The sequence below is a fragment of the Ursus americanus genome, chromosome 9 (genome assembly GCF_024610735.1).
Source record: "Ursus americanus isolate L20-20 chromosome 9, mUrsAme1.1.p, whole genome shotgun sequence".
In the NCBI taxonomy this organism is placed as follows: Eukaryota; Metazoa; Chordata; class Mammalia; order Carnivora; family Ursidae; genus Ursus; species Ursus americanus.
In genome coordinates, this window is record NC_142135.1 from 2,964,163 (window position 1) to 2,984,863 (window position 20,701).

The 20,701-nt window shown below is 44.8% G+C and overlaps 1 protein-coding gene across 10 annotated transcripts in view; it reads left to right on the forward strand.

The window, feature by feature from the left end:
* The first annotated feature begins 246 nt into the window (after window positions 1-246).
* The window catches only part of PTK2 (protein tyrosine kinase 2), a 264,175-nt gene continuing 243,720 nt past the window's right edge, over window positions 247-20,701 (forward strand). For 4 of the 10 annotated variants that reach the window (XM_087864566.1, XM_087864570.1, XM_087864571.1 and 1 more), the window contains exons 1-3: window positions 248-446; window positions 14,563-14,656; window positions 16,582-16,714. The gene's annotated coding sequence lies outside the window, so the exon portion shown is untranslated. Of the gene's footprint in view, window positions 447-14,562; window positions 14,657-16,581; window positions 16,715-20,701 lie in introns of all 10 variants that reach the window. The other 6 variants (XM_087864569.1, XM_087864573.1, XM_087864567.1 and 3 more) reach the window with 4 other exon arrangements.

The following is a 20,701-nucleotide window of genomic DNA, read 5'->3' on the forward strand; positions in this document are numbered from 1 at the left end:
CCCGTCCCGGCCCCCGCCGAGGCTTCCCCGGACCCGGCCACCACATGCACTCTCACTCCACTGCTTTCCTGAATGCCCGGCGCGACTGTCCGGCGCGGTCTCGGGAGCGGAGCCCCGTGGCGTGCTGGGCATGCGCGAGCCGCCGGCGCATGCCCGGTCCTCCCGGGAGGCGGAAGCTCGGCGCGGGGACGCGGCCGGGCGCGCGCCGTGGCGGTGAAGCGCGCCTCAGCCGGTCGCCGCGCACGCGCGGCCCGCGCCGACGCAGCACGGCCCCGAGGGCGCAAGCCCGCCGCTGCCGCCGCCGCCGCCGCCGCCACCGCCGCCGCCGCCGGGCCGGGACCGCTGTGCGCCCGCGGCGTGAGGCGTGGGAGGGAGCGCCGCCCGTCGGTTCGCGGCGCCGCCTCGCAGTAATCTGCCCTCGCCTCCCGGCGACCCGCGCGGTCCGAGTGAGTGCGGGGCCGGGGCGGGGGCCGGGACGCGGGCAGGCGGGCCGGCTTCTGGTGCTGGGGGTTGGCAGGGCCGCGGCCCGCGGGCGGAGGGCCGAGTGGGGCCAACCAGCCGGTCCGCGCGGCGGATGCGGCGGAGACGGACCCCTCCCGCGCGCGGCTCGGAAGGCCGAAGATGTGGGGAGGCCGGAGAAGTGGGGAGGACGAGGGAGGGGCCCGGGGAGGACGGCGCTGTGGGGAGGACCGGGGCGCGGGCGGGTCGGGAGATGTGGGGCGGACTGGGGGTCTCCGGGAGGACGAGGATGTGGGGAGGCCGGCGGGGGGACACGAGAGGCCAGGGAAGGGGGACGAGGGGGCGGGTTCTGGGAGAACGGCGATGTGTGGAGGACGGACTTGTGGGGAGGTCGGCGGGCTCCGGCAGGCCGGGGGACGAGGGGAGGCCGGGGGCTCGGGTAAACGGGGAGGTTTGGGGGACATGAGAAGGCCTGGGGGGGTTCGTGAAAGATGGGGAGGTTGGTGGATTCGGGGGTCTAGGAGAGACGGAGGGGCTCGAGGCCGGAGAGCACAGGGAGGCCGGGGGCTTGGGGAGGCCAGCCGGCCTCCTTGGGAGCCGGCCGATTGCCTCAAAAACAAAAGGGGGGAGAGAGGAAGGAGGAGGAAGAGGGAAATCCTTGGGGACCTGGAGGGGGGTAATAGCCCGGATCCGATATGGGGACTCACTGGCCCTCCGGCAGAGAAGGGCGGGCCTCGAACCCGGGTCTGGGCCGGCTCCTTCCCCGCAGCTGGCGCTCAATTTGCTGTGGCCCTGTGGTTTTCCGGGCGAAAGCCCCGCAGACCTCGTTGATTCATCGTGCCTCCAAGTTTACCCCTCTTCCCAACCCAGCCCCCAGCTCTGCTGCCGGCTTAGGTGGAAGAAGGACTCGCTGTTTCTTTCTCTCTCGTTTCCTTTCTTTTCTCAGGAGGAGGAGGAGGAGGAGGAGGAGGAGGAGGAGGAGGAGGAGGAGGAGGAGGAGGAGGAGGAGGAGGAGGAGGAGTGTGTGTGTGTGTGTGTGTGTGTGTGTGTTACTTATTTAGCTTAATGCACTAAGGGTAAAAAATTTTTTTTTTAGTCATTTCAACAGTGTCTCATTCTTGCATAGTTAGCCTGCAGCTGGGTTTTTGGCAGTGAGACTAAGATAATAGTAATATTGTAGTAATTATGGGAACTGGTTGAAATACGTTCAAGCTGAAGGCGGTGTAAGGATTTGGGGATCTGTACTTAAGACGACCAACGCTGGGATTCTTAGGTAGAATGTAAACATTTTCGTGGTTGGAAAAATAGGCCATTACTTTTTTGAAATGAAATACCAGAGCCTCACCCTTAATATTTTATTTGTAAAACTCATAATGGAAGCAGTCTTCTCTTGGAAATGTGTGAACTCTGGTCAGTTGTCTCATCTCTGAAAACCCGAAAGGTGGATGAAGTGATGGAAAGATACATTACAAATTAGCATTCACCTTATTTTTGTTGAGATCCAATGTAGGTAATTTTTTCATGCCATTGTACTTTGGAGATAATTTTTAACATCCTGCAATATTTAAACACATGAAACTTTTGAAGAAAGTTTGCGTTCCGGTGTCTTTATGAGTACGTTGTTTTCTCTTTGTGGCTGTCCTTGGAGGTGAAACACTGAATGAGCCTACCACTCGTGTCTTGAATACATTTGTGTGCTAAATGTTGTCGAAGCAGCAAGATCCATGTTACACGTTCTTTAAGTAATATCTTTCCGGTGATTATCATATACTCCGATTTAATAATGAAAACTGGGGAAAGATTGTTTAAAACCCGTTGCTGTCTTTTAAAGGGCTCCAATCAACCTAAGACTTGAGTATTTACACTGAATAAAAGGACCTACGCATTGTTCAGAGGTGATGATGCATCAAGAAGCAAGTCCTTGGATAAATAAAGACATTGAATCCAAAACTTAGTGTTTAAGGTTTGGGGCCAAGAGTCCTGGGGCAGAGCCCTACAGGAGAGAGGACTTCAGCCTCTTTTCAGGCTGGCGGTCCACTGAAGGTGAGTCGTGATTAGGAGTGAAGCTCCATGAGTGCGATGGGGTGGAAGTGTCCGGTGAAACCAGAAGTTAGGAGCCGCAGTGAGGATCATCAGAACATTTCTCACTAACATCGTTTCTCTAGCACTCCATGCCCATTGTTGGAAATGAGAGAACTTGACATCCCAATTCTTAAAATTGGGTTCTGCAGCGAGTCACATAGCTTTTCTCGCTAGGAAGTTTGAGAAATTGTCTAAATAACAATTGTATTGTTAAAGATATCCCCTTAAAAAAATGCTGATTAGTTCCCGCAGAAAAAATTATAGTGTCTTCTGTGTACTGTATATGTTCTATCGTGTAGTAAAGAGTCATTTTGAACATGACTCTTCTTTTTTGGATGTTAGTTTTGAGTTGGAGAAGTAGATCTAGGATCTACTTCTCTATCTCTAAAGATTTTCTGGAAACCTTTTTTCCTGTATTTTTAAGTGTCTTAATTTTGAGAAAATACTTGTCTCAGGGGTAACACAGCAAAAGATGAGATTCAAAGTCTTAATATGTAAATCTTTAACTTTTGGAAGTAAACATTTTCAGTTTAGACAATTTTCAGCTAAAATCTTGTTTTAAATTTCAATATAATTAAAAGTTCTATGATTTTTATCATTTGTGAAATGAGGGGTTTTTTTTGGCTTGCAAACCAGTAAAGTTTAGTTTCTGTAGTAGTTTATTTTGCCTTAAAGCTCGAGCTTAAGAACTTTTTTCATTACTGTATCTCCTTACTAAAATCCCTTAAATAATTAGCAAAATATTGCTGTGGGGGTCTTTGGGAATTTTTACTGATGCCTATATAAATTATTTAAAATGCAAATTCTAAAAACTTGCGCAAAGTAAATGACCTTATTTGAGTGAATAGTAATAAATTCCAGGATGTTTGTGAGTGCAGTAAGCATTCAAATATGAAGTCGCATCTCTGTCCTTAGAAGGATCCTTGGTGGAAAAGGATGAGAGCAGTTCCAGCTCCTGTTTGGGTGTACTTGTGTTTCAGTGCCTCAGCCAGCTGCATTAAGTAGTTGTTTTTTTATGTCTCTTCTGAAAACCATGTTTCGTAGTGGATTATTTGAACCGTTGATGGCTTTTTCTCTCTGCTAACATTTGTGCAAGGTTTTTTTTTTTTTTTTTTTTTTTTCCTTCATTTAATGACTACCAAAAGGCAACCTAGTGTAGGAGAAATGAAATTACTGTCTACCACTTTCTGGCATTAGTTTCTAGGAATGGCGCCAAATCTTACCATTCAGAACTACGTAAATGTGTTTCTGATTATAAAGTATCAGAAGAACCCCCTCTCTTCCTGTCTGTAACAATTGTATTGTTTTTTTTTTTTGCTAGGCTCTATCATGGAAATAAAATTCAGATAGGTATATGTAATTCAACTCTCAGGATAGGTGAGATTTTTAGCAAATGCTGTTAATTATGGTCTGATTTGCATAAACACTAATGAAATGGTTTTTAGAGGAAAGTATGAAATAGATGTTTTTGGCTGGGTGGCACTATTGCCACTTTTTAGCAGTTGAAAGCCTCTGAGAAGGAAACAAGTAGCATCATCACAGAGTTTACTTATTTGTCAGGACATGAAGGTCTTTCCTTGCAAGCTTTGTATTGAACGAAACGAATTCTGCCTAGATCTTATTGATATACATTGGCATTTACTTAAACTCATTTTTCAGAACAAGAAAAATAACCAAAGTCATACATGTGAATGTTATCCACTGATAGGGGAGGAGATGTAATGTTACTGCTACGTGTGGGGTATTGTGTGTTGTTGGTAGGTGTCACTACCTTTTTACCGATGAATTAAATCTGGGAGATGACACGTGCCAGACCTGAGGTGATTGCTTTCATGCTTTTTCTCCTTTATTCCTCCTGAGAACCATTGATTGTGCTATTGCTATCCTCATTTTTGCAGAGGAGACACTGGAAGTTTGGAGTTCGAGGAGCTTGCCGTGGGCCTCTTGGCCCACAAGGGGTAGGTCCTTGTTGGCTGGGCCTGCTGAACTCTCTGTGCAGCTTCTAGGACCAGACAGGACTAGAGAAGCAGTAGTCTCACAGATCTGAACCCAGCCTTCCGAAGGGGGAGTGAGTAGCATGCAGGTGTAATTACCATGTCTGGGAGAGTTTAAATAATTATATTTTCTGTTTGAGTCTGACACTTTCATATCATGAAGCTGTGATCTGGCCAACATGGTGTAGGTAAACATTTTAATGAACATACCAAAATTGTTTAATTATTTTAAGTTAATTTAAAATCAGTTAAATACAAATATATAATGCATAGTGCAGTGATTGACGCTTCTTATTTGTTAAAGGTTGTGCTTTAGTAACCTCTACATTGTTACAGAGTTTTTTCATTGGTGACTTTTTTTTTGGGGGGGGGTGTCAGTGTTTATGAATATAATTTCGTGGGAAGCAAGGTGTAATGTGAGGGAAAAGTAAATTGTAAATTTCTCATGCAGGTTTCATCCCCTTGTAGTAAATCCTAGAATTTATAATCTTTAACACATTGCTGCTCTATAAATGTTTCTGAAGTGAATGTGCTCATTCTCGCCGATTTAGAATTTTCCATCGTGCTTTTAAGACTTGACGTACTCTGTACTCCTTTATTTGGGGCCAGTGGACCAAAACCAAGGCTCAGAAGAACCTAAAAAGTTGTATCTATGGGCTGTCTGTGCCTAGGATCTCCTTTCTGTCTCCATATCCTATCTTAAAAGTCCTGCCATCTGGTGCTTTGGATTGTGCTGTGAATGGTAGGTTCTTGTTGGGTCTACTTGTGACCAAAGCACCATGTGTTTGTCTTTGATGGACTGAAGAAAGAGCTGACGTGGTTTTATACATTCCATGTTTGTAGTGCATTGTGTGTCTTTTTATAGAATTTAAGCAACACGAGGGCAGAAACTTTGTTTTACACACTATGGCATCCCCAGTGTCTGACACAATATTTATTGAATGAAAGAACCCAGGCTCATTAGTTGTTGGAGAACTGTTCCTGCATCAGTCAGCAGTCCACTGTTTTTTGTTTGCCTTGGTAAAGAACCTTACTTACAAACCAGGTAGGACTTGATACCAGGGAGAACTTGGATTATCTGTTTCTATCTTTGTCTGCTTTATTTTAGATTACAAATATTATCAAACTTGAGCTGCGGGAAAAAGGCATTTCTCTGTCCCTTTATAGTTTTCAAATGTTTTTTTCTAGAAATTAATTTTGTAGGAATTGGTCATGTGTTCGTTAGGACTCATTCTATATTCTGAAGACATATCACCATTTGGAAGTTGGGATTTATAAAAGATCCTTGATGACTGGTCTAGAAGCTCTAATGTATCTTTTACTAATCATTTGGATTCATCATGTACTTTACAAGGGTTTTACATTATGCCCTGAAACCATTTTTAAAAATCCATCTTCCCAGGGGTGCCTGGGTGGCTCAGTTGTTAAGCGTCCACCTTCGGCTCCCAAGGTCCTGGGATCGAGCCCCACATCAGGCTCCCTGCTCCGCTGGCAGCCTGCTTCTTCCTCTCCCACTTCCCCTGCTTGTGTTACCTCTCTTGCTGGCTGGCTGTCTCTGTCAAATAAATAAATAAAATCTTAAAAAAAAATCCATCTTCCTAACACTGTAGTGCCAGTTCCACGACACACCAGCCTTCCGATGATCTGCTTAGAGAGTCTTTTACGTTGTTGTTCAGAGTAAACGTTTTGAACAACAGGTCACTTACCTTCACTCAGGCAAGAAAAGTCAGTATTTGGGTAAAAAAAAAGAGTTTGTTCTTCCTCAGCAAGTTCCCCTTGGTCTTGCTTATTGCGAAGGGAAACACGTGCAGGCGCACACCACAGTAAACCAGTAAACTGGTTGTTTGCAGTGGTTCTCAAAGTACAAATGCATCGCCATCGCTTGGCTGGGTTAGAAATGCGTGTGCTCGTGCCCCACCTCTGACCTCCTGAATCAGACTCTGGGGTTGGGGCCCGCAGTCTGTTTGAACATGCTGTCCAGGAGCTTTTGTTGCATGCTAATGTCTGTGAACCACTACTTGAGAGTGTTTTAAGAGAAATGCAAGTCGTAGCAGGCAAAAAATCAGTCGTAAATGGCAGAGGCATGTGTATGGCTTCTGACCACTTAATGCTAGTGAGATTGCCTTCACTTCAGGACTCTTTTTACGTATGTTTTTCAGGTTTTCTAGAGTCTTGGGAAGACCTCACAACTGATTTTGTTTAGGGATTTTGAATGTTTTATGCTGAGGTCATTAAATTCTTTCGAATCTTGGTTTGGATTTTAAATAAATGATTTTGCATTGAAATAGCAATTTGTATAGCCCCTGGACTTGTGGTTTTTGGCAAATAGCAGGAAAGTGTGTATATGTGGGTGCTCAAGGCACGTGTTCCCTGGTGGTTTTGTTTTGGTGTTGAGAGATTGGCTTGCTTCTACTAGAGTCAGGATGATTTCCAAGTCTTGGGGTGACTACTAAAACAGTATTGTGTGAATTGATTCTATGCCTAGCATTAAAGTCATATCTAAATTTAATTTGTGTTGTTTTGCCTTTGTCCTTTATTTTTTTCCTAAGATCAGAGCTAGATAAAAGTTAGTGTTCAAAGATGGAATTGGTGATATGCTTACTTTCTGCTATGTCTTATGCAGAGTTGGATCCACCTGTAGGCAAATAGAATATTGTGAGCTCAGGGACAGGGACTCTGTATTATCCTGTACGGATCTGTGGGTCCTTCACAGCTTCCTCCTCCTCCTATAGTGGGTTGGCCCTCAGTCATTGGTTTAACGATTGAAGAAGAGTCTGTGCTCCTGCTGAGGGGGCCTTGTGACCTTGAAGTACATGAAGTTGTTACTAAGGTAGAGAAGAGAATTAGGGACAGACGGGTGGACTTAGGTTACCATCATGTGGACGCGAAGTACAAAGGATGTTTCCACGTCCTCTTCTGGCCCCCGTCAGACTGAGTCAGTGGTGCAGCCCTGTGATGGAGAAAATAAAAGGAATGAGCTGGTGGGAAAAAGTGATCTGAAACAGTTTCTTTCTCCTTACATTGGTCAAGTGAAGTTAAAGTTCTAGTTTATAGTCACTTATAGACTGTGACCCCACTAAATGTACATCAGAGCGCCTGGCCTGGAGCACCTCTCGGTGAGGGAGTCTCCTGTTGCTCCCCGCTGTGCTGGGAGGCTCCAGCCGCCCCCCAGTCTTCTCTCTAATGACTGCTTCAGCCCTGCTCTGGTCTTGTGTCAGTCGCCCCGCCCCGCCCCTTCTGGTGGTTTCTGCTGTGTTGCTGCCTTGTGGTTTTAAATAGCCTTTTCCTGGTTACAGTGAGGTTGCACATCTTTTTATATATTTACTGGCCATTCGGATTCACTGTTTTTCGAAGTGCCCATATTTTTCTATTAGGTTATTTTTAAATTGATTTGTAGACTATATATATATTCAGAACACACATTCTTTGTTGGTTATGTATTTTGCTGCTGTCTCTTCCCACTTTGTCATATGCAGTTTCACTGACTCAGTGGGGTTTTTTTTTTTTATGAATAGAAGTTCTTAAGTTTAATTAGTGCCATTTGTCAGTCTTTTCTTTTGTAAGCTTTTTGTGTCTTTCCCTGCCCTGAGGTCATGAACTAGTTCCTCATTTATTCTCTAAATGCTTTTATACTTTTGCTTTTAACCTTTAACTTTATAATTCTCTCAGAATTGGTTTTGGTGCATAATCTGAAGAAGGAATCCAACTTCATTAACATGTGGACATCCTAGTTGTCCCAACACCGTTCATTGAAAAGAGCATCTTTCCCCCAGAGCTCTGCAGTGCCCCTTTTCTTGGAAATGAAAGGTCCGTGTGTATGTGCATCTGTTTTGGACTTTCTTGAATTCCACTGGTACTGCCCAGTTTAAGTTGCTTCAATTATTTTAGTTTTATAACAGGTCTTATTGTGGAACTCTTCCCACTTGGTTCCTTTTTAAGCATACCTTGGCCATCCTTGACCCTTTGCAGATTTGTATCTGTTTTAGAATCCCTTGCTGACTTCCAAGGAATTTCTTCCTGCTGTTGCTTGGGATGACGTCGCACGTGATCAGTGTGTGGAGAGTCGTTTCTTGTTTTGAGTTATTACAAATAAAGCCTTTGAATAATTTCGCTCAAGTCTTCATGTGACCATCGGCTTTTGTTTTTCCTGGAAATGGTTGGGTCTAGCACTGTAATGGCTGCATCCTGTGGTAGGCCTATGTTGGCTTTTTGAGAAAGTGTCAAAACTCTGTCCTGGAATGGCTGAACCATTTCACATTCCTCCCAGCCTTGTGTGAGAGTTCCAGTCACACTGGATCGTTGGGGCAACATTTGGTATGGTTAGTCTTTTAGCTTTTCAGCCATTCCGATAGGTACGTAATGGTTTTTCTTTGTGGTTTTGCCACCTGTGTATCTTTTGGTGTTCAAATCTTTTACCTATTAAATTTTTTTTCTTATTGGTGGGTTCTTTATATATTCTGGATACAAGTCTTTATCAGATGTGTGCTGTGCTTTCCTCTCATGCTATGGTTTGTTTTGCATTCTCTCTCTCTTTTTTAAAGATTTTATTTATTTATTTGAGATAGAGAGAGAGCGCACGCGTGCGCGAGATGGGGGGAGGGGCAGAGGGAGAGGGAGCAGCAGACTCCCCCCTGAGCAGGGAGCCTGATGCCTTCGGCACTCAGTTCCAGCACCCTGAGATCATGACCTGAGCCGAAGGCAGACACTTAACTGACTGAGTCCCCCAGGCACCCCTGGACTGTGCTTTTTTTGGTGTCGTAGTTAAGAAATGTTGCCTAATCCTAGGTCACAAAGGTTTTCTCCTTTATTTCCTTCCATCCCCCTCTAGAAAAGTTTCAGGTTTACATTTAGGTCTGTGATTCATTTTTATTTATGGTGTAGGTTATTATTTGTAGGATTCTTTTTTTTTTTTTTTTAAAGATTTTATTTATTTATTTGACAGAGATAGAGACAGCCAGCGAGAGAGGGAACACAAGCAGGGGGAGTGGGAGAGGAAGAAGCAGGCTCATAGCAGAAGAGCCTGATGTGGGGCTCGATCCCAGAACGCTGGGATCACGCCCTGAGCCGAAGGCAGACGCTTAACCGCTGTGCCACCCAGGCGCCCCTATTTGTAGGATTCTTAACTTAATTCTGATTATTTGTAGGAGTCTGTTGAGGCATAGAATGAAGATATAGCTCCTTCCAGAGAACTTTTTTTTTTTTTTTTTTGCTTTAACCAGTTTAAAGCAAGTTTAAGGCTTGAGGTATTTTGGACCGCCCAATGCTGTGATTTTACTGGAGAGGTGATTCTGGTTTCTTTTATCTTGAGCTCTGTAGCCTTTAGGGTCCTGCTTATTGAGGTAGTGTTTTTGGTTAAACAACCTAAGGGACCCAGCTTTTGATTCTTACTCTTCTTTCCCTGCATGGTTGTAAAAATGAAAGTTGAAAATTTTCAGAATTGGCAAATGACTTCAGGGCAAAGGTGGTTTCTGTGCTTGTTCATCTCTTTGGGTTCCTGATTTCACTTTAATTTTGGCGTGTTCTTTCCTTATTGTCTTGTCAGTTTCTGGTTGATTTTAAGATTTTAAAGTATTCTGTCCATCTTTTTTAGTCTTTTTCAGGGGAATGATTGGGCCAGATAACATAGCCTGTAGTTAAGGATACAGGGAAAATTGTGTTTTATTTCACTGCAGTGTTTGGAGTCTAGACTTGGATCTGTGTCTCCTGTAGTCGTTGCTAGCCACATGTGGCTATTTAAATTAAAATTAAATAAAATGAAAAGTTCTGTTTGACAGTCACACTAGCCCCAGTTTGGGTGCTTAGTATGCAGGTGTGGCTAGTGGCTACCACCTCGGACAGTGCAGAGATGGGACATTTTCATTGTCATGGAGCGTTCTCTTAACACAGTGCTGGCCGGACTCTTGACTTTTTCCAAAGTCCGCCTAGAGCAGAAACAGCTAGACAGAGGATTGAGCCTCTTTGATAGGCTTATCATGGAGCCTGTCTCTAAGGTGGTGTGGGTTCTCAGACCGGTATAGGTGGGATCATGGGAGGCTGTGGTGCACTGAGTAGAAAACCACTAAGTACTGATATTTAATTTACAAATACCTGCCTAGTGCTTCCTTAGGGTGTCTGTTTCTTTTTTTTTTCTTAATTTACAAAAAGTAGCAGTAATTTGAAAATTATCAAAATTAAATAGCGAGTCAAAAATTAAATTTTACCCTTAGCTGAAGTCTCAGGTATTAGTAATCAAAGATGTCTAGGTATCGTAGTTTGTGTAGAGACGCAGGTCTTTTTAGTAGAAAGAGCATCTTAACTAGGAAACAGAAGGTTGAGGTACAAATACTGGTGCGTTGCCTTTAGTCACGTGACTTCCGATACTGTCTATGTAAACTCTAGTATCTGTGATCTTTGAAGCTCTGCGTGCAGTTACTATGTGGGATGGTGTACACATGTCAAGTGCTAGGACAGTTGACCCCTGAACAGTGCGGGCCGCCGGACCCTTCCCCATAGTTGAGAATCGGCAGTTAACACATATTTTGTATGTGTATCATATACTGTATTATAAAAAGGTAAGTTAGAGAAAAGAGGATGTTGAGAAAATTATGAGAAACTACATTTACTATGCGGCATGTATAAAAAAAAATCTGTGTATACGTGGACCCAGTTGTTCAGGAGTCAACAGTATTAAATACCTGTCTTGTGCCTGGTGTAGTGTCAGCCCCCGGGGGCACAGACAGGAGGGGAGTGAGGCAGTCAGCGTGCAGTCTGATGCCTACAGTGATAGTGCCAGAGCAGAGTGCTCTGAGGACCTGGAGGGCATGTCCCCAGTCACGGTCACACTCAGAGGTCAGCAAACTTTCTCTGTTAAAGGTCAGATAGTAAACATTTCAGGCTTTGTAGGCCAAAAAGGCCCGTCACATAGCTGCCTTTTTTTTTTTTTTTTTTAACAACCTTTAAAAGGGTAAAAACCTTTATTAGCCCAGAACCTTATAGAAACTGGCTGTGGACCAGATGCCGTGACCTCTGCAGGTCTGGCTGTCTGCAGGGATCTGTAGAAAGTGAGTGGAAGGTGGGAAGCAGTCAGGGCCTCGTGGAGGACATGCCTGCTCTGAAGGTGCAGAGGCGGGAGAGGCTGGGGTCTGCGAGACTGGATGTTTTTACTAGTGTTTAGGAGTACAGAAAGGGTTGGGTCGAGAAGGAGGTAGGGTTGATACTATTGACAAGATCAGAGCAGCGTGTGGTTGATTCTGACGGGAGCAGATTCCTATGGCAAGCGGGTGGTTAACTAGTACAAGGGTCGGTCAAGGAGGTGTTGCAGTCATGCGCTTCAGAAGGGAGAGGAGCCAAGCCTTTGTCATTAAGGGAATGGCTGCCCGGCGTCTGTCGCCCAGCTAGTAAAGTGATGGGCAAAGTTCAGATGGTCCAATCTAACAGCCTGTGTCCTTTTAATTATACAATTACGTTGTACACACAAGTGAAGAAGGCCTTAATTAAGGGCGTGACTGAGGAACTGGAGAGAGGGTGATTTGAAGCCTGTTTCTCAGCCAGTCTCCAGGCTCTGACCTGGGAAATGAAGAGCCAGGGCTGAGAGAGGGGGTGTCCAGAGCAATTCCAGGATGGCTCCCAGATTTCTCCCTTGGTGAAAAGTCCATGAAGATCTTTTTGGTTTTAAGTGCTTACTGATTAGACTGTTTGTTGCTTAAGGAGGAAATGCTCTCTCCTAGGTCCATGAACCCCAGAAACGGTACGCAGAATTGTGTGTATGCACATGAGCTGTTTTCCTGGGGTAGGATGCTTGGGCTTTCGTCCCATTATCAAAAGTGAGCCCAGCCCAAGGCGGGGGCACTCCTTGTTATTGGACTGTGGATGTCTGACACTCTGCCCGGGTGTGAGGCTGTCAGGGAAAGCTAAGCATCCAAATCACAGGACTGTTACTGTAAATGTCATACATCCCAGACCGCTACATAAAACACAGGCACATGAAGCTGTCACCTGAGCCCAACTGTACCAACCAAGGTCTACCAGCCAGCAGTGCAGATGTCTCCCCTGGCCTCCGAGAGACAAAACAAGGCCCAGTTTTTGTACATAGAAGGCCAGCCAGGAAAGTTTGGGACTCTCGTTGGCATGGATGTTTCAACATGCTGTTGTACATGAGATGAAGCTAAAGTTTATAAACTATTAGGAATATCTTAACAGTCCCATGGCTATGAGAGATGGACCAGTGTCACTTTTAGTTGGCTGTGTTAGTTCCAAAAAGGAGTGTAGTTTTTCTGTCCACTCAGAAGTGCGTTGATAGTTAATAGTTGTAAGACAGTACCTAACTCGTCCTGTTACAGTTAGCTCTTCCGTGAACAGATGCAGGAGGAACTGGGCAGCTGGTGGTTTATGTTCGCACCAGGCAGATGAATGTGGTATCCTGGAGTCTAAACTGGATTGGTTCATGTTTGACATTAGCGTTATATGTAATTTAGGAATTACAGACTCTAGATTATAGCAATCCGTGCAGAGATTTGCTGTTTTTGGTGATATATGGCTGCCCTGTAGAAGATGAGCCTTAGAGGGGAGCTTTTGGAAATGGGTTTATGTCTGAGAAAGTTTCCCTTTTCCTGTTGAGAGAACTGTGACCTCCGTTAAGGGCCAAGTGTCATGAATGGCAAAGATCTAAGAAATGATGGAATTCAGTGATGGTGTAGACGTTAGAACTGAAAAACCCTAGGCTGTTTAAAATATCACCCTCAAGATTTCAGGCTGGGGATGATTGTGATTCCAGTGTAGGCAAAAAGTTTGGCGTCTCCTTGGCTGTGTCATGGCAAAAAAAAAAAGCTTTGCTTTTTGCTTTGGAAAAAATACATTAGTTGTGTCCTAAGGAATTGACTTGATAAAAGAGGTAGCAGGAGTAACTTAGTTTAAATGCAGGTTGTCTACATATGAATTAATTTTTGATGGGTGACGGTTGATGATTTGGTTGGTGAAGAGCTGATGTTTGATTTTCATCTTTGAGTCTGCCCTTTCAACTATTTCATTGGAAATTCTAAACTTTTCCACTGGGTGTTCGCCTCCTTTATTTTTATTGTTTTAGGTAGTCTCGGATTTTAGAGGTTGATGTAAATTTAGGGATCAACTGGTCCGGGGCTCCCACTTTAGAGATGAAGAAATAACAGGGTAAGGCTCCTTGGGTAAATGGCTCCTTGATATTGACAGAGGAGAACTCTCAAGATTCTCTCAGCTGTCTTGACTTTTAGCTTACGGGTGATCTTTTTAGTAGATGAGAAGGGTATGAAGACAGCTTTGAAAACTCAGGTTTCCTATTAACTGTCAGGAGATTGAAAAAAATTGATGTAATTGAAAATGGGCGAGAAATGGACACCGTTGAATCCGTTGTTCACACTGTATCCACGTAACTTGTGGTTTCCATTCAGTCATTTATTTCTACATTGTCTTGGATATTTGAGGAATGACAACAAATCTCACACATGTATATAGTCTAAGTTGTAGAAGACTAATAATGCCAGTTCTTCTCAGTTCTCTACCAGATTTAGAGCATTGTCCTGAGTCACTCTTGACTCTTGAGCATCTTGTCCTGATGGGGATTCATTAAAAAGAAGACAGTCCTGGGGTGCCTAGCTGGCCCAGTGGGTGGAGCATGTGGTTCTTAATCTTGGGGTTGTGAGTTTGAGCCCCACGTTGTGTGTAGAGATTACATAAGTGAGTAAGTAAGTAAATTAAAAAAAAAAAAAAAAAAGACGGTCACTGCTTCAGGAAGCTTTTGGGTACGTCAGTGGTCCTGAATGTAGTGTATGTAAGAATCACCAAGGAGAGTATATGAGAGATGCAGGCAGGGGTGCCTGGTGCCTTAGTCAGTTAAGCGTCCTACTCTTGTTTTGGGCTCAGGTCATGATCTCAGGGTCATAAGATCCAGCCCTGTGTCAGGCTCTGTGCTCAGCGTGGAGTCTCCTCTCCTGCCCCACCCCCTCATGATCTGGCTTTTTCTTTCTCAAAAAAAAATTTTTTTTTTTAAATGCAAATGCCTGGTATTATCCCACAGAGATGTTGAATGATCATTGCTGATGTGGAAGCCTGTCACCTGCATTTTAAACTAGCATCTCCTCGTGCTGAAGGAACGCTGCTGTAGTGTTGCTGTAAGTACGTTGTAAATCATCAGGACCTAGAGTTTGGGAGGCCCCCAAGACTACCTGCAGGTTCCGTGGTTCACTAGAAGGACTTAGAGAACTCCGAGAAGCCATTATCCTCATGGTTATGGGTTATTAGAGGGCAAGGATGCAGACAGAAGTCAGTGAAGGAAAGGCACACCGGTCGAAGTCCAGGGAAGGCCAAGCATGAGCTTCTAGTTGTCCTCTCGTGGTGCAGGTGTGCTGACTTCTCCCAGAACCGATGCTGCCAACCAGGGAAGCTCACCTGAGCCTTGGTGTCCAGGATATGTATTGGGGGTTGTCCCACAGGCACTGCCTGCATGGCTGAGTTTAGTCTCCAGTCCCTCTGGAGATCAAACTGGTTTTGTGTGTGGCCCAAGGCTCCACCAGAAATCAAATTGTTAACTTGGACTGTCTGGTGTGGCCCAAGGCCCCCAGTTAAACAAAGACTGCCTTATCAGGCAGGGGATTCCAAAGGCTCAGAGGTGACTTCCCAGGAGCTGGGCAATGGCCAAATCTTCCCTGGGGCAAGCTTAATTCTTTCCTGCATACAGCCTAGAAAGTAAATTGTTATTCCTGTCGTTACTAGGGAGTTCAAGAAATTACTGCTTTGGGGGCGCCTGGGTAGCGCAGTCGTTAAGCATCTGCCTTCGGCTCAGGGCGTGATCCCGGCGTTCCGGGATCGAGTCCCACATCGAGTCCCACATCGAGTCCCACATCGGGCTCCTCTGCTGGGAGCCTGCTTCTTCCTCTCCCACTCCCCTGCTGTGCTCCCTCTCTCACTGGCTGTCTCTCTGTCACATAAATAAATAAAATCTTCAAAAAAAAAAAGAAATTACTGCTTGTAGGTAGAAGATATATTGCAACCACATATAGTGTAATTTGCCACAAAACTAAAATACCAGAATTTCTGCACCCAAGTGAAGATGTCTCCAGAAGCGTGTCATACTTGACACCTGTCGTAATGTTTTCATCAAGAATTTGAGTAAAGATCAGGAGTTAATGCTGGGAGACCGTTCATTTTTAGAATTAGGATTTTAAAATATTTTGACAGGTTGTAATGAAGTGCTAAAATCAACAAGGTAAAATTTATAAGGAATAAAGGTAAAATGACAGACTTAAGTTAAAAAGAAAAAAACAGCTGAGAAGTTAAAGATATGTGGTGTGTGCCTTAGCTGTACCTGGGTTCAGAAGATCTGGGGAAGATGACTGAAACGGATCGGCAGGCTTCTTTGTGAAGGGGCAGATGGTAGATATTTTAGGTTTTGCAGACTAATAGGCAAAATGAAGGATATTATGTAAGTACTTACATAACAGGAGAGAACACTAATATCTGTAAAATTTTTATTGACAGAATTTCAAATAGTAGTTGAGTATGTATATATATATATTATAATACAGGTCTAATAAGAATGGAATTTTTTTTCAGGGGGAGGGTTGGATGACATGTTTTGTAATTGGAGCTCACAGGTAGTGTTCCGTATCATCACAACCAATGACAAATGTTCAGTCTTGGGCTGATCTGCACGGAAGGTTACAGATGTCATCTCTGACAGTGTCTGCATACTCGTAGGTGCTCTTGCACACTGATACCAGTTCGGAAGCATATCATTTCAGTTTAGCGTATTCATCGTTTGGCAGACATCGATAGAATTCCACTAGATTCTTTTTGATGTTTGCCTTTCCGCACGTCGTTACAGCACAGATTCCTCTCTCCGATGGATGGTCTGATGGAAGTGCCTCAGTTGCACAGTGAAGTGGGTTTGAGATACGTGAATTTTCATTGTACTTGCATTGAGGTTTGAGAAATGCCGCTAGAACTGTAGTTTGAACTCAGAACACATCTGCTACACGTTTGTGTGGGGACACAAATCCACTTCTCTCTTTAACTTTTAATTTTTTTCATTTTTAAGTAACCTATATGCCCAGCGTGGGGCGTGAACTCCACCCTGAGGTCAGGAGTTGCACGCTCCTCCGAGTGAGTCAGCAGGCGCTGCTCTAACTTGTGGCTGCGGGGGAGCCGTGTGGCCGCGTCGGACGTTGCTTGTGAGTAAGATGCTTGCAGCCACTGAAATGCCTTCACTGCCCGAAGTCCCTCATATGAGCGCTGCTGTGCCTTGTCAATTTAGGCTGAGCTCATGAAGAAATGTTAACATGTAGGAGCAAAAGCTAATTTCCGAAGCAATTCAGTGTTTGGTAATAGTGATGAGTAAAGGAGGGTCTTTTTCAAATAGATTTCAGTCTTGGCTCTGTGGTTGAAAAGTCACAACAGAGCCTTGCACAAACCATTGAACTGCAGTGTGGTAGGACAAGTCAGGCTATTTCATGAGGTTGCCGTTGGTGCCACTGGCTCAGTAACACATGATGGGTTCGAATACTTTCCACAAAGCTCCTGCTCATGAATGATAGACTGAATAACCATAGTTTAAATGCTTTAAGCAACTTATATTTTCATAATTGTAAATTTTCCAGCTAACCCTTTTTCTGCTCTGCAGATATTTTTACTGTCATCAGTTATAATGTGTCTTAGCAGATTCTACTCCAGGTTGTATTAAATCAGTGTTTTCTTAATATCTTTAAAAGTGTTCTCACCAGCAGTTCCGCACTGACTGCCCTCAGAGGCCCCTTCTTCAGTCCCATTGACCCCTTGAACAAACAGCCTAGCAGTGTGGGGAACACCTGTTGGCTCAGTCCTTCGCCTCGTTCCTTCACTGACTCTCTGTTGTCATCCATGTAAGATGAGGGACCATTTAGGGTTTGGAGCAGAGAAGTGATGCCGTCCGATCTAGGCTTGGAATCGGTCTGCCGTGGTGAGCGTGTATGCTAGGGTGGCAGGGCTGGGAGCAGGGAGGCCTGTTCCGAAGTGCTGTAGTCATTTTGGTGAGGGATGGTGGCTCCGGTCACGATGGTGTTGGTGAGCATGATGGCGAGGGGACAGCGTCTGGGCCTCTTTTGTGGGAAGAACCAACATTACTTGCTGACAAGACTGGATGGGGAATGTGGGAGGAAGACAGGCGGCAGGGATGACGTCCGTTGTTTCTCGCCTCAGCAGCTGGAAGGCGGACGTTGTCGTGAACGGAGAAGGCTGTGTGTAGGAAGGTTTGTGGAGGGGGTGGGCCAGTCAACACCTGGGCTTGGAGGTGTCAGACGTTTCACTGAGTTCTCTTTGGTGATGCTCCACTTCCCCAAGGGGCCTACAAGCAGGCCCGGCAGAGAGTACACCTGCTAGGGTTTGGTCAGGAAAACCCGGGCCATTCTCGACAATTAGTCATCCAGGGAACTAGAATCCATCCCTACCACTGGGAGGGCTGGCAGAGTTGAAGAGAATGATGTTTCTCTTCATTTTGCCCACGTTGCCTCTTATTAGTCAGCGTTCACTGCCCGCCGCCCTGAGCTGTAGCAGGAAGGGGTTTTGGGAGAAGTAGCTCTGCCGTCTCGGTGATGCGCAGGAGCAGGCCGCCGTGGGGCTGCGGTGCAGAGTGAACAGCGGTCAGTCCAGCGCAAGGCCAGGCAGTCGGGCTGAGCCGGAGGGACAAGTTTTAGCTTTGTTAGCATAGAAACAGCATTTGAATGAGCTTGCCTGGGAGGTAAGCATGGCTGAGAGGAGAAAGGACAGAGCCCTGGGCGACTCTGGAAGGAGGGAGCCATCGGTGGGGTAAGAAGAAAATCACGAGAACGTGAGTGGGAGATCAGCTCTTGTCAGTTGTCAAGAGGACGAGCCCTGGGCTCTAATCATTGGATTGAGCAGTGCAGAGGTCGTTGGTAGTCTTAGAGGGAGAAGTTCGTGGAGTGGTGGGGGCCAGAGTCAGTGGGTTTAAGAGAGAAAAGGAAAAGAAGAATTTGCGATATCGAGTATGTTGTGTGTATGCTTGTTTGTGGAATTATTTGTACAGTAGTTGTTTTAAAGTCTCTCTGGACTGATTCTCATATTTGTTCCCTTCTTGATATTGGCTTGTTTTGATTTTCTCCTCCTACGGGAATTGACGCTTTTCTGGTTCTTTCTATGCTGAATAAGTTTGGGGTGTGCCCTCCCCATTTAGGATATCATGCAAGGAGATTTTCCATTGTATTGAAATCTGCTGATTTTGGTCGTGGTTTAAATCCAGTCTTGCTTCCTAATCCCCCTGCTCCAGTTTACTTTTCAGAGTGGTCAGAGAGCTTCTGCAGTTACTCTTTCCAGCCTTCCTAGTTGCTCTTTCTAGGACAGGCAGGAGGGAATGTGCTTCGTCTTCCTTACCTAGATCTGGGACCCTTCGCTTTGCAAACTGCTTCCATTTGCCCAGGTAGTGATCTCCAGTTCCACCGAGGCCAGTGATGCCCGCACGACCGTGTCTCTTGATCACTTACCACTCCCAGGCCTTGCAGGAGGTTTCCTGCTAAGTACTGCACGCATTTGGGTCATGGGTCCTTCCTTTGGTGCCTCTCTCAGGTAGACAGAATGACCCTTAGGTACACCTTAGTAGCCCATTCGTTCATTTGTGTACAATTGAAGCGTTGTCTTGTCTTGAATATGTTAACTGTGCCTATTAATTAATTTGAGTAGAAGAGTGTTTCTTTCATATTTTTAATAAGACTTTGCGCAGTGGAATTTTCTGGGAATATTATTTACAGTGTAGAACAGAATGGTGGTTAAGAGGAGGGGTGTTGGATAGGTCTTGCTTTGAACCTCAGATTCGATTCTTATTCCCTGCATGTTGACCAGGTTCCTTAAGCTCTAAATCTGTTTTCTTATCTGTTAAGTGGAGGTTATCATAACTCTTTGACAAATGTGCTAGAACATGTGTTAGTACATGGCTAGTTAGGGAAGGATCAGCCTGAGGTTCAGCAAATACAGTTCCCAGTGATGTAGTTATTTCTGTTGTGGGGATTTAAAAGCTAATCTTATTCCCTGATGAGTTTGACCAGCGTATCTAAGAAGTGCAAGCAGTTGGTATTCACCGTGTACTCTGCATGTAGAACGGGCGATTTATTGTTGTTGTTGTTCCTAATACTGGTTTTTCAGCAATTAGTAATATTGCCTCTTCATTTCCCTAATGTATTCACATCATCAGTAGCTTACTACCAGTTGGACCGCACACCCTGTACCATGCGCTGGCACACAGATGAATGGGATGCGGTGACCTATGACCTATGTGCTGCTCCACTGTCTAGTACTAGAATGTGTTTGACTAGAAAATTATTTTGAAGTGTAAAGAAGCTTTTGTTTGCCCAGATAACTTTCATAATCATGTTCACATTCTTTATACATTTTTGGTTTTTCAGAAAGTTTCTTTTCTTTTTTTTTTTTTTTAAATTTATTTTTAATTTATTTGACAGACAGCCAGCGAGAGAGGGAACACAAGCAGGGGAAGTGGGAGATGAAGAAGCAGGCTCCCAGCGGAGGAGCCTGATGTGGGGCTCAATCCCAGGGACCTGGGATCACGCCCTGAGCCAAAGGCAGACGCTCAACGACTGAGCCACCCAGGCGCCCCCTCAGAAAGTTTCTTCTGACCTGTGTTCTTCAGAGTACAGGTTACTACGGCTTGCCTGAGTGCAGAAACCATTGGTGCGCTGAGCTTAGAGGAAGGGACACCTGTGTGAAGTGGTTATATATTTTGGACATTAGAGACCTTCACAGATAATTTAAATGGTTAGAATGTTGTGCATTGAGAAACAGTGGTTTTGGGCTTTATTTGGCAGTTAGCATCAAGCGGACCATTTCTTGCCAGGGGCTCAGCCTGCATGGTTAATTCAAGCCAGATATCTTATAATATGGCAGTATGTCATGTTGACTGTTACTCAACTTTAGAAAGAATCTTTCTGTCATGTTTGCTTTGGAAAGCCCAAATCATGTGCATTGTTTTAACAGTAATAATATCTGGTAACTTGGGGAGCCAGAATAGCATCATGATTCTAAGGTAAGCTGGTGTTTGAATGCCTGATCTCTCTCTCCCTTGTCTGCTGTGTGACCTTGGAAAATGTCTTAAGTTTTTTTGGACTTTGTTTTCTCACATGCAAAATGGAACAAGAGTAGTAATCAGTTAGGGCTGTGAG